The sequence below is a fragment of the Phyllostomus discolor genome, chromosome 2 (assembly GCF_004126475.2).
Source record: "Phyllostomus discolor isolate MPI-MPIP mPhyDis1 chromosome 2, mPhyDis1.pri.v3, whole genome shotgun sequence".
NCBI classification, from domain to species: Eukaryota; Metazoa; Chordata; class Mammalia; order Chiroptera; family Phyllostomidae; genus Phyllostomus; species Phyllostomus discolor.
In genome coordinates, this window is record NC_040904.2 from 141,392,229 (window position 1) to 141,404,828 (window position 12,600).

The 12,600-nt window shown below is 37.0% G+C and overlaps 1 protein-coding gene and 1 long non-coding RNA gene across 2 annotated transcripts in view; one reads left to right on the forward strand and one right to left on the reverse strand.

Annotated features, from left to right (window-relative positions):
* The window catches only part of PAWR (pro-apoptotic WT1 regulator), a 115,376-nt gene that overhangs the window by 10,741 nt on the left and 92,035 nt on the right, over nucleotides 1-12,600 (forward strand). The gene's annotated exons all lie outside the window — the stretch shown is intronic.
* Nucleotides 1,765-2,793, reverse strand: LOC118499002. The gene is made up of 2 exons (XR_004901505.1): nucleotides 2,384-2,793; nucleotides 1,765-2,084 (listed from the first exon to the last, which is right to left on the reverse strand). It is a non-coding gene; the product is annotated as an uncharacterized LOC118499002 (long non-coding RNA).

The window sequence follows — 12,600 nt, forward strand, 5'->3', positions numbered from 1 at the left end:
TTTGATTATGGTGTTAGGACCTTTTAAATGTTTTGCCAACTTCAATTTGCTAATATGTTGTTTAGGATTTTTGCATCAGTGTTCATCAGAGATACTGGTCTACAATTTTCTCTGTCTTTTTTTTTTGTAGTGACTTTTTCTGGTTTCAGTATCAAGGTAATGCTGACCCCATAAAAATGACGTTGGGAGTGCTTCAATTTTTGGAATAGTATAAGAAGGATATTCTTTGAATGCTTGGTAAAATTGGCCTTCGAAGGTGTCTCATCCAGGATGTTTGTTTGTTGGGAGAAATTTTATAACTGACTCAATTTTGTTAGTTAGCAGTCTGCTCAGATTTTGCTTCTTCCTGATTTAGTCCTTGAAGCTTGTATGTTTCTAGGAATTTTTCCATTTCTTCCAGGTTGTTCAGTTTGTTGGCATATCATTGTTCATAGTATTTTCTTGAAATCCTTTGTATTTCTATGGTGTTTACCTCTTCTCCTCCATTTCTGATTTTGTTTAATCTTTTCTTTGTCACTCTCTCTCTCTTTTTTTTTGGATGAGTTTGGTTAACAGTTTATCGATTTCGTTTCTTTTCAAAGATTCAGCTCCTGATTTATTGATCTTTTGTATTTTTTAGACTCTCACTTATTTCTGCCCTGCTTTTTATTACTTTCTTTTTTCTATTCATTTTGGGCTTTGTTCTTTTTCTAGTTCTTGTAGGTCTAAGGTTAGGTTGTTTAATTGAGGTTTTTCTTGTTTTTGTATTGCAATAAATGTACCTCTTAGAACTGCTTTGGCTCTGTCCCGTAGATTTTGGGTCATTGTGTTTTTATTTGTCTCAAGTTATCTTTTGAATTTCTTTTTTTCAGACCCTCAACTGAGGACATGCTCATCATTAATATTAGAGAGAAAGGGAGGGAGAGAAACATCTATTGGTTGCCTCATGTATATGCCCCATCTTGGGACCAAACCTGCAACACAGGCATGTGCCCCGGCCAGGAATTGAATCCCTGTCCTTTCAGTATGTAGGATGACATTCCAACCAACTGAGCCACGCCAACCAGGATTCTTGATTTCTTCCTTGATCTGGTTGTTAACTTATTCATTGTTTAGTAGCACATTATTTAGCCTCCAATTATTTGTGTGTTTTTCAGGTTTCTTCTTGGAATTGATTTCTAGCTTTATACCATTATGATTGGAGAAGATGTGATTTTAAATGTTTCAGTCTTTTCAAATTTATTGAGATTTGTTTTGTTGCATAGTGGGGTCTGTCCTGGATAATTAATTTTCCATGTACACTAGAAAAGAATATATATTCCGCTTTTGAGTGAGATGTCCTAAAAATGTCAGTTAAGTTCATCGTGTCTAATGAGTCATTTATAGCCATTGTTTTCTTACTGATTTTCTGTCTTGTTGATGTCAGTTGGGTGTTAAAGTCCTTTACTATCATTAGTGTGTTGCTATCACTGTGTTCCTTTATGCCTGTCAATATTTTAGATATTTTGGTGTTCCTACATTGAGTATATAGATGTTTGCAAGAGTTATATCTATATCCTCTTGTTGTAGTAATAACTTTACCATTATGAAATACCTGTCTTTGTTTCTTGTTACAGTTTTTAACTATTTTGTGTGGTGTAAATATTGCTACTCCAGTTTTTTTTTTGTTTTCCTTTGCTTGAAATGTCTTTTTCCATCCCTTTACTTTCAGTGTGCTTGTGTTTTTTGATCTGAAGTGGACTTCTTGTAGGTAGCATAAATGCAGGTCTTGTTTTTTTTTTTAAATTAACTTAGCCATGACTTGTCTTTTGATTGAAGAATTTAGTTCATTTACTTTTAAAGTAGTTATTGATCAGTTTGTACTGCCATTTTACTAATTGTTTCTGATTAATTTTGTAGTTCTTTTCTGTTCCTTATTCTCTTCCTTTCTTTTGTATGTTGATGATTTTCTGTGTTGTTATATTTGGATTCCATTCTCTTTATTTCTTGTGTATCTCCTATAGGTTTTTGGTTTTTTACATATTGTGCTTCATATATACTAAACTGTATTTCTAATAGTCAATTTTAAGTTGATGGTTGCTTAGGTTTGAACACATTCTAAAAACCTTTAACAGGAACCTAAACAACAAAACAAAGAAACAAGCAAAATATAACCAAAGACACTGAAATAGAGGACAGACTGACAGTGACCAGAGGGGAGAGAAGAGGGAATTTCAGGGGAGAATGGGTAGGGTTTACAGGAACAAATTTAAAGGACACATGGACAAAAACTAGGGGGAGGGTGGTATTGGGAGGGAAGTGGGGAGGGTTGGGTGGGTGGGCTGGAATGGGAGTAAAAGGGAGAAAACTGTACTTGAACAATGATTAAAATAAAAAAAATTAAAAATTAAAAAAAAATAAATACACTACAGTTTTTAATCACCCTTTCCACATTTATGGTTTTATCTTTATTGTTTACATTTTTGTCTGTGTATGTGGTATCCCTTAATTTATTGTTGTAATTACACATCATCTTCCTACTTTGTCTTTTAAGCTTTGTACTAGCTTTATAGTTGGTTGATCTAGTGTTTTTACTTTTTGCCTTTGTCAAATGAGCATTTTTTGCTTTCCTATATATTATTTATATTTTTAATGTTTTCTTCATAAAGAAGTCTCTTCAACATTTCTTGTAGTACTGGTTTAGTGGTGATGACCTCTTTTAGCTTTTCCTTGTCTGGGAAACTTTTTATCTCTCCTTAGATTTTAATTATAGCCTTGCTTGGTAGAGCAGTCTTGGTTGTAGTTCTTTGCCTTTCATCACTTTTAACATTTCTTCCCAATCTTTTCTGGTCTACAAAGTTTCTGTTGAAAAGTCAGCCCATAGTCTTATGGGAACTCTTTTGTGTGTAACTGCTTTTTTCTTGCTGCTTTCAAAATTCTCTCTTCATCTTTAACCTTTGGCATTTTAATTATGATGTATCTTGGTGTGGGCCAACTTGTTCAGTATTCTCTGCACTTGTATATCTGTTTTTGTCATCAGGTGAGGGGAGTTTTCAGCCACTGTTTCTTCAAATAGGTTTTTAATCCCTTGCTCTCTTTTTTTCTCCTTTTGGTACCCTTGTGATGTGAATGTCGTTACCCTTGATACTGTCCCAGAGGTCCCTTGAGCTATCCTTGTTTTAAACATTTTTTTTCTTCTGTTGTTCCAATTAGGTGTTTTCTGATACCTTGCCTTCCAGTTCTCTGATTCAGTCCTCTGCTTTATCTAATTTGTTGTGTATTCCTTCTAATTTATTATTCATTTCAGTTATTTTTCATTTCTGACTCTTTTTTTATATTTTCTATCTCCTTGTTGAAGTTGTAACTGAGTCTCTCTATTCCTCTCCTAAGCTTATTGTGTGTCCTTATAACCAGTGTTTTGAACTGGTATCTGGTAGATATCTTGTCTCCATTTCGTTTAGTTCTTTTTTCTGGAGTTTTGTCTCATTCTTTTATTTGGGAGTTGTCTTTGTCTCTTCACTTTTGCTGACTCTCCCTGTTTCTATGTATTAGGTAGATTTGTTACATCTCCCGGTTTAGGTAGAGGGACATTGTATAGAAGATGTTCCGTGGGACTCAGTGGCGCAGTCTTCCATGGCTCCTGTGCTGGGTGCTACAGGGGTGTCCCTTGTGTGTGTTGTTTTGTCCTCTTGTTGTAGTTGAGTGTTGATTGCTGTTGGTATGTCAGTGAATGGGGTTGACTCTCAGGCTGACTAGTTGTGAGGGCTGACTGTGACTACAGGTGGGTGAACTGTTTTGCCTGAGTTGGACTGCATGGAGCAGGAATTGCTGTAGTGGGGCTGTGGTGCCAAGTGAGTGGGTCCTTTGGGTATATTACTATTGTTGGTTAGGTGGTACTCCAGTGTTTTCTGAAGCCAGCCATTAAACGTGTTGGGTCTGGGGCCTCTTGGAAAGGGATTGTTGGAGGCCATGGTCTTCCATGCCTGGGCTTGGGGCTTCTTGTTAGTAACTGCAACGTGATCTGCAGTTGTCACTTGTGCTGGGCTTGGAGGTGCTTGTCTGGCTGCCAGTTGTCCTGGGCTTGGGTCCCTTGCTGTGTGCCACAATATTGGCTGACACCATCTCTATCTCTTTTGCTGGGTTTATGCCTGCTTAGTGGAAGCCATATTCCAGGTCAGTACTGGATGTCGCTTATGCCAGACTTGGGGCCACTTAGTAAGAGCTACCAGGCATGTGAAGGCCTGCCTCTGCTTGTTTGGGGTTTGAGGACCTTTGAGATATTTTTGGGACAGTCCTCAGCTTGAGCTGAAGCAGGCTACTTCTGTGGAGGGGTGGGTGGCCTCAGGGAATCACCAGGACAGGGGTAATGGTGTTAGCCAGGTTAATGAAGAGCACAGATTTGGTGCCTACCTGGTAGGGGTGGCTGGCTAGGAGGAGAGTTCAACAAAGGAGTAATGGTGCATACCAACACTTCCGTCCCTGGAGAATGTTACTCTGACCTCTTCCCATTCAGTACTCCTCCTGAAGTTAGTCAGTTTAGAGTCTGCCTGTATGTCCCTGGCAGATTTTTGATCTGCATAGATTTTTTTCACTGGAGCTTATAGTGAGTCAAATTGTGAGCGAGCAAGTCTGTGCCTGGACCCTTTAAGACTTGCAGTGGTTCAGTCTGCTGCAGTCTTTTGGATCTCTGTGACACAACCCTTGCTGTTTTTCACAGCCAGATCTTATGGTGACTCCTCTGCACTGATTCCTGGGTTGGGGAGCCTGGTGTGTGCCTGGGACCCCACATTCCTCAGTTAGGACCTCTGCAGCTGAGGTATCCCTCCTGATTCTTCTTTTTTTAATCCTCACCCGAGGATGTTTATTGACTTCAGAGATGTGGGGAGAAAGAGAGAAACATTAGTCGGTTGCCTCCTGTATACCCACCCTGGCAGGTACCAAATCCCCAAACTAGGTATGTGATCCCTGACTGGAAATCGAACCCGGGACCTTTCAGTGCATGAGGCAACGCTCCAACCAACTGGACCATCCTCATGATTCTTTTTTTTTTTTTGAAGATTTTATTTATTTCCTTTTAGAGAGAAGGCAAGGGAGGGAGGCATAGAGGGAGAGGAACATTGATGTAGTAGAAAGATCGATCAGTTGCCTCTCCCATGTCCCCATCTGAGGACCTGGCTCAAAACCCAGGTTCATGGCCTGACTGGGAATCCAGCTGGTGACCTTTCAGTTCACAGGCTGGTGCTCCATCCACTGAGCCACATCAGCCTGGGCTGCCCTTCTGATTCTTAGTTGCCACCTCTGGGACCTGTTGATTCTGCGTCTCTGCTCCTCCTACCACTCTCCACATAGCTTGTTTTTTTATCCTCAGTTACAAGAATTTTTTTCACCTAGTCTTCAGCTCTCTTTCAGTGATGGCTGTTCTATAATTTAGTTGTAATTTTGAAGTGTTTGTGGGAAGTGGTTAGCACAAAGTTGATCTACTCTGCTATCTTGTCCAGAAGGCCGCAGGTTGTTGTGCACGATGCAGTTTTCAGTAGAAAGTCTCATTTGTTTTAACTCCTGTTGAATTTAAAGAAATAAGGCTGTTGTATTATGAAAGTAAGCATCTTGTTAGGGTTTTGCTGAAATGAGCAGAACAGAGAATTTATGTTGTAGGATTACAATTCTGTGACAGCAAAAATTTTACCATCTCTTTAGGTAAATTCTAGGGGAGCAAGTCATAAGACAAATAACAATATTAAAGTACAGTTTGAAACATAATGAAAATATCTTTTGTAATAAAACTTCAAAAGATACCTTTTAATATTATTTATCTATAGTAGTGATTTTCAACTGGTGTGCTATAAGAATTTTTAAGACATGTAATACCTAACTATTTAGTCAGAGGCACTGACTCTTTTTATTTAGATTGTCAATAAAACAATGACAATAGCCAATACAACAGTAACCATCTGGTGTGAATGAATCAAAATTATACCTTTTTTTTGTCAGATTGGCAAAAAAAATGTAATATATTTTTTGGTGTGCTACAGGATTTTAGTAATTCATTTATGTGTGCTATGAGATGAAAAAGGTTGAAAATTGCTGATCTATGGGAAATAGGTGAACTACTTAGTTTTAATTTTTTTGAGAAATTTTCAGGTTATATAGAGTATGGAATGATTTTCTATTTTGGATGTTTTTTGCAGAATAGTTTTCATAGTATTCAAAAAGAATGGAAATTTCAGTTATCAAGAATAAAATTAACATTCAGAAGATGGTATACTTGAGGTATATAAATTAGAAGTAAGTTTATATTAGCCAAAACAGTCAAAGAAGTTACTTTAGGTTATAATTCTTGAACACACTTTTAGGTATTCTGTAATGCAAACAAAAGTAAATGCAAACCAATTTTTTATAATGTTAATTTTATTCTGCTTGAAAAAGTAATGTGTTTTTTTTAAAAAAGTAATGTGTTCATTATAGTTCCCTTGTGAAAATACCAGAAAAGATAAGTGTCATCTATTATCTTACACATAATAATGTCTGTTCTAATTCTTTTTCTGTATATCTACATAACAATGGAATAACATTATACAGATTTGTGTGTTCATTATGGTTACCTTTATGATAGTCTTACTTCAAAAATAGGATTAGGCTTTATTTGTATGTGGTAAAATATCCATAACATAAAATCTTAATCACATTTAACTTACAAAACTGAAACTTGATATCTATTAAACAGTAATTTCCCATTTTGCCATTCCAGCAGCCCCTGACAACCACCATTATACTTTCTGTTTTTAGGGATGGATATGTTTGTGTTATTTGATATTGAAATATTTAAGTATGACTTGATTGGGAAAGGATCAACTGCTTCTCTACCCTATTATGTAGCTTTCTGATTGGCAGATAAGTGAGGTTTTGTAAGACAGTTTTTTTCCCCTTCGTACATTGTGTATTCAGAAGCATTCTTCAAGAAGAGTGTTAGGGTCATTGAGAATATCTTACAGGTATTGTACTAGGACCTTCAGATAATTGAGTTTTTTTTAACTTGTTTTATACCTGTGATTTTGGTGGAAAATTGATCATCAGAGCTGCAATAATAGGGTAAGCTATAACTCAACATACCAGTTCCTAAAACTAACCATTATATGCAAAATCACACAATAAAACCAGAGAATATGGAAAAAATGGAGTTTGAGTTTAGGGGCATAATGCTAAAAAACTCTAGTGACATGTAAAAAGACAAAAGTCTAATGAGGATCAGCACAATTTTACACATGTTAAATTGTGAAGAATTTAACATGTCATAATAAATACGACAGTTGACCTCAAAAAAGACATAATGTTCTCTGGTAGACATGGGTGTCAGAAGGACTGCAACTTGTGAAATGGTGGAGGAAGGGTTATCTGAAATTCAACTGAAATTGTAGCACCAGGTGTGGGTGGGTATGGCTCATAATACAAACAGTGAACTGAGCTACCTGGTAGATGTTTGAGATGTGTGCATTTTGTGTATTTCTGTGTAGCTGGGTTGCATTTTCTGTGCTTACCTAGTGTTGTTTGCAGTTGTGCATGAGCAAATATGAAATTTGTCCTATGCTCTGTGTGCTCCCTAACATGTTGGTTGCACTGTAACAAATCCAGTTTTCTAAACAGTGTTACAAATGTATACCTACACATACACATTTATCTATATGCACATCCAAAATATGCAAAACAGTGGTTTGGGAAAGATTAATTCAAGTAATGGAAAAAGGGCTATGAAACAGGCAGTGACTAGAGGTGAAAATAGTATTTATTTAAGACTATACTAATACTGATTGCTAGGCCAGTGGCAGTAGAAAAGGAAGGGAATGGATGGATTCGAGAGGTATTTCATTGGTATTAGATTACATAACTGGATATTTTAAGCCATAAGAGTTTTTAGAGAACATCTAGTCCATTATAAAAGAGTACTAACTTGGTTTTCCCAGACTACTTCTATCTCAAAATTTAAGTTGTATATCACCTTCAACTTTCTTACCTCTAGCTAAATGTACTCCTCCTCAGTCCTGCTGACTACCATGATTTTTACTGGGAATCTTGCTTATTTTATTGCTTCTTTCTTAAATACTCGGCCTTTCCCTCTTGGTTCGTCTTGCCATGAAGAAATGTTCCCTTAATTCTGCTTTACCATTAGCTTACTTTTTTCCTTAATTGCTCAATTTAAAGGCATTGTTTTAACTTGCTAACTCCCTTTTCACTGCTGAGTTCCTACTATACTGAAATTGATTTCTTCAAAGGTTGCTTTTTACTTCCTAATTGCCAAATATGACAGCATCTTTTGTATTTTCTTCTTATTTTGAACTGTGTACCATTTGCCCATACTTCTCTCCCTTGGATGCTATAATATTTTTGTTAGATTCTTCTTTTTTAAAAAAATTGATTTTAGATAGAGGGAAAGGGAGAGAGAAGGAGAGAGAGAGACACATCACTTGGCTGCCTTCTGTATGGGGACTGAACCTGCAACTCAGGCATTTGCCCTGTCCTGGAATTGAACTGGGGACTTTTCAGTTTGGGGGATGATGCCCAACCAACTGAGCCACACCAGCCAGGGCTTTGTTAGGTTTTATTCAGAAACATTTGAGTACTCCACACTCAGTGTTAGATTATACAAAGATGAAATACAAACCCACCAGTATGTTTTTTTTAATCCTCACCCTAGGACCTTTTTTTTATTGCTTTTAGAGAGAGGGGAAGGAGAGAAACATTGATGTGAGATAGAAGCATTGATTAGTCACCTTCTGTATGCACCTGGGCCAGGGATTCAGCCTGCATATCAGATATGTCCCCTGACCAGGAATTGAACCCTCAACCTTTTGGTTATGGGACAGTGCTCCAACCAACTGTGCCACACCAGCCAGGGCCCAAACCCACCAGTCTTTAAGGAACTTCCAGTCTTCATTCAGAGAAAAAGATAATGTCTTAGTTCAAGTTGCTCTAACAAGAACACCATAGACTGGGTGGTTTATAAGAAACAAATTTATTTCTCACAATTCTAGAAGCTAAAAAGTTGAAGATAGCAGCAGAATTGGTGTTTGGGGAGAGTTTGCTTCCCTCACATGGCAGAAGCGGTGGAAGAAGTTTCTTGGGTCTCATTTATCATGGCACTATCCCATTCATGATGGTTCCACCCATATGACCTGATCTCCTCCCAAAGGCCCACCCTTCCAATACTATCACATAGGGGCTTAGGGAGACATAAGTATTCAGTCAGTGATGAATAACAAATAATTAGAATTTGGTGTAGTAAGAACTATGATGGAGAAAAGAGCAAAGTACTGAACTAACTCAGAAAAGGAAGCCACCAATTACATAAGAGAGTCAAGGAAGGTTTTATATAAGATGAAGTATTAAGTCTGAGTCCTGACTGATGAGAATGATGAGTATTTCCCAAGTGGAGAGGGGACATACTAACATCCTAGGTAGAACAAATAGTATGTGTGAAGGCGCAGAGCCGGCAAATAATAGCCTCCGATTGCATGCCAACTCTATGCTGAGCATTTGTGCTGGGGGCTTTTCAAGCCTCATCTCTAATCTTCACATTAATTCACAAGGTAGATTTCTTTATTTTTTATTTTTACCATTCTTGTTTTATAGGATGAGGAAGTTGAGCCTCAAAGAATGTGTTACTTCCCCAAAAGCCATACTGGCAGATCTTGCATTTGACGCCACATTTGGGTGGCTGCCAATTGGTGCCTACGCATTGGTTATTGTTGGAAAGACGGAGGGATATATTGTAACAGAGGAAACTTTGATGTGCGGAGACTTTATAATGGGGAATGAATGGAGGACAGCTAAAGAGAAATGATACAGATCAGTTGTGATGAATCTAAATGTTATGCCAAGAAATTCAGACTTTATTTTGCTGTTCTTTGTTAGTATTGTTGGCTGTGCATTTCCTTCCTCTGTCCGTACCTGTTTATACAATAACTTTGACAGCTTCTGGGATGGAAAAAGTTTTGCCTGCCTAACTTGAAATCATTAAGAGGATTTTCTTGTTCAGAGACACGTATCTATTTAAGAATAATAAATAACACAAAATATAATAGAATAAGTAAATCCAAACTTACATATGGGTTAAAATCAAATGAGAGAATAAGCTCTAAATGAAGTTGTACCAAATGATTCTTTTTATCACAAATAATTTTGTACTGAAGATAAATTTGGAAATGACTTTTTTGGAGGAGCAGGATAGAATGGAAATGGCTTCTCTGGTGACATTAAATTGCCAGATTCTGTTCAGACTATAACCATGAGAAGTCTGTAGCTTAATATTATATATGAGTTTAGACTTTTTCCTGTAGTTGATATAAAAGCAGGTATTTATTCCACTCCCAGATTCTTCCACTTCATCCTGGAATACAGGTGTTACAGGGCATTGTAGCAGTACAGGGCATTGTCTTTGAATTATTTTCCGCATGTTTAACTTCTGATGTTCCTTCCCTCTGTCCTCCGTTAGGGGAAGTCAAATGCTTCTCCAAGCCATGTTTTAGAAATAGTGTTTGCTTATATTTGATGATACAAAGGTAATGCCTGTTTCTTATTGTAGAAAATTTGAAACAAACAACAAAAACAGGATTGTGCGGAGATCAGCTATAGATTGTTCTCAGTTGGAATACAGTCTTCCATTTTTATTTTTACGCATTGGGATTATATTTGTTGTACATTTTTGTAACCTACCTTTAAACTTAATATTATATCAAATATTATTTCCTTTAAAAGTTTTTTGAAAGCAGAGCTGTTGTCAGCTGCATATTTTAATTAATTAATTAATTAAGATTTGCCTAACTTATTTTTAGAGAGAGGGGAAGGAAGGGAGAAAGAGTGAGAGAAATGTCAATGTGTGGTTGCCTCTCATGTGCCCCCTACTGGGGACATGGCCTGCAAACCATGCATGTGTCCCAACTGGGAATTGAACAGATGACCCTTTGGTTCGCACAGCTGTGCTCAATCCACAGAGTCACACCAGCCAGGGCAATATTTTTATTTCATGAACATAATTATCACTATCCAATGATAACTATTACTTTATAGTTTTGGTATACAATTCTTGAGGATATTTTACACAGAGAAGAAATATATTTATACATCCAGAAATTTAATCATCTTACAGATAGTATGAAGGTTTTGCTGTCAGTATCTTACGAACATCTTTCTTTATATATCAGTAAATGTATAATTGTGTTGTTCTTAATGACTATAGAATAGTCATAATTTGAATGTTCTAATAATGTTACATTTACTAGCTTCTTAGTACATGTTAGACACCTTTTGGGTATTTGAGTTGCTATATCTCTTCTGTTACCAGCACTGTCAGGATTTGGACAAACTCTAATTCATGTCTTTGAGCAACTTATACTCTAATTTGGAGAGATAAGGTTGTATAAGACAGGTTTAAAATGTTAATAAGTATATAATAATGTGTTCAGTGTTATGTCATACTGTTAGTACAGAGAAATGAGAGGTCCCTGGAGTACTCAATGGTCCAGGAAGTTTCATGGAGAGAGCGTGAGAGTTGAGCTGACCTTGAAAGACTACTAAGAAATGGACAGATGAAAAGGAGAGTTGTGTTTCAAACTGAGCACAGTGGGCAGTGATACAAAGATGGGAATTAGCAACCTGATTGGAATAGAGGATTTGTATTAGGACATAATTATAATAGGTGAAATTGGGGAGCAGTATTGTGAAAGACTTTAAAAACCAGGTTGAAGATGGTAGGCTTCGTGTGTTAGCCTAAATATAGGAGAACTCGAGCAGGATACATTCATATTTGTGAAATCAGGATTTTAGCAAGATCAGCTATTGGTTAGTGGCATGCAGAATAGGTTACAGGAAGGAGAGAACAGAGGCAAAGAGACAAGTTGGGAGGTCGTCACACACCAGTTGGGGAGGTATTGTATGTGAAGTTCTTAGAACACTGTAGTAGAATGTAGTTCATTAGCATGTGTTCAGTTTTATGTCTTGTTTAATTGACTATTGGTGTCCTCAGTTGAAATGCTTAGGGTATTGATCTTAGTATCTGGGTGGCATGATAATTTCAAACACCAGTAATCACTTATACCACAAGTTGGCTTATCGAGTATTTTATTATTTTGATTATGGGTGAGAAAGAGTATTTATTTGTCTTTTAGGATAAGCAAGCCATATTGATAAATAGATAACATTTGTGTGTTTAATAGGCCTGGCACTCTTCTAAAATCTTTATGGGTATTGATGCATTAACATTTTAGAAAAACCAAGGAAGTTGGTATTCTTCCTACTTCACATATGAGAAGGTTAGCCACAGAAAGGATACACTATATTAAATTTCTGATTTGAGGAACTAGTTGCCAATCTTGCCCTTTGAGTTTTTTCCTATGCTTTTAACTTCACAATGGGAAATCAGTACCACAGTGTCTTAAAATTTTTTTTAATTTATTTTTTTAGAGAGAGGTGAAGGGAGGAAGAAAGAGGGGGTGAAACATCAATGTGTGAGAGAAACATGGATTGGCTGCCTCTTGCAAGTCCCCAACTTGGCCCACAACCCAGGTACCTAACTGGGAATCGAACCAGTGACCTGAAGTGGTGAACTTCCATTGACACATTATTATCACACAAGTACATAGTTTACATTAG